We start from the raw sequence: 1,353 nt of genomic DNA, 5'->3' as shown, positions 1-1,353 counted from the left end.
CTAAGGAAGAAAGAAATTGATATTTTCAATACATTAAAAAATATCACTGGAAGTAACTACATTGTAAGTGACATTTCAAAGTCTCTCAGGATACTTTTAATACAGATTATGACAAACCCTGCGAGACACAACTATGAACTATGCTGGCAACTGAATGAAGTTACAGACTATGAAAAAATCAAAACAGTACTGCACACATCTACTTGGTTTAAAATGAGAAACACCGAGCTCATTTTGCTGTTTAAACACAATACAGCCCTTAAACCTAATGACACTTATCAAAGCTCAGTGTCAGAGCGCTTACATTTTAGTTCTCTATTCATCATCACTTCTGGTTACTGATACCCTTCTAATCCTATTTAGGTAAAAGGTACTAGCATGGTTGTTATCTGTAGCAAATACTTTTGAACTCCAAAGGAGAAATCATTTTTCTCCTTTAATCTGTTCATGTATTCACCTACATAAACTGATTCACTACTGTTTGAACCATTTGGCCATTCCTGGGACAAATCCTTCTTGATCAGAATATCATGTTTGTGATACTATGACTTACTTAAAAAATGTTTTTTGAAATAAGGTTCATTTACAATGGGTATTAGTTTCAGGCGTAAAAGTGATTTAGTTACACTGTCTATATAAATATATATATATATATTCTTTTTTATATTCTCTTCCATTATAGGATATTATAAGATATTGAGTATAGCTCCCTGTGCTATACAGTAGGTCCTTGTTGGTTATCTGTTTTGTATATAGTAGTGGGTCTATTTTAACCCCAAACTCCTGATTTATTCTCCCCACACCTTCCCCTTTGGTATCCATAAGTTTGTTTTCAATCTGTGAGTCTATTTCTGTTTCGTAAATAAGTGCATTTGTATCATTTTTTTTTTTCAGATTCCTAATATGAGTGGTATCATATGATACTTGTCTTTCTCTGTCTGGCTTATTTCACTTAGTATGATAATCTCCAGATGTATCCATGTTGCTGCAAATGGCATTATTTCATTCTTTTTTAAGGCTGAATGATACTCAGCTGTGTGTGTGTATACTACTTCTTTTTCATTCATCTGTTGATAAACATTCAGGTTGCTTCCATGTCTTGGGTATTGTAAATAGTGCTGCAATGAATACTGGGTTACATATATCTTTTCACATTATGTTTGACGTGTACTCCAAAAACTGTTAAGATGTTGATGAAAGAAACTGAAGATGACACAAGCAAATGGAAAGATATACTACATGTGTTCTTGGATTGAAGGAATCAGTACTGTCAAAATGACTATACTACCCAAAGCAATCTACAGATTCAATGCAATTCTATCAAATTACTAACAGTATTTTCCACAGAACTAG

At 33.0% G+C, this 1,353-nt stretch overlaps 1 protein-coding gene across 2 annotated transcripts in view; it reads right to left on the bottom strand.

The window, feature by feature from the left end:
• The window catches only part of PRRC1 (proline rich coiled-coil 1), a 51,383-nt gene that overhangs the window by 3,283 nt on the left and 46,747 nt on the right, over positions 1–1,353 (bottom strand). The window lies entirely within an intron of this gene.

Source organism: Sus scrofa, chromosome 2 (genome assembly GCF_054392235.1).
Source record: "Sus scrofa isolate SSC_HxYL_T2T_F1_AM1 chromosome 2, Sscrofa_HxYL_maternal_Yorkshire_Landrace_v2.0, whole genome shotgun sequence".
Lineage (NCBI taxonomy): Eukaryota > Metazoa > Chordata > Mammalia > Artiodactyla > Suidae > Sus > Sus scrofa.
The sequence above is the reverse complement of the archived record's forward strand: the minus strand, read 5'-3'. Positions and strand labels throughout refer to the sequence as shown.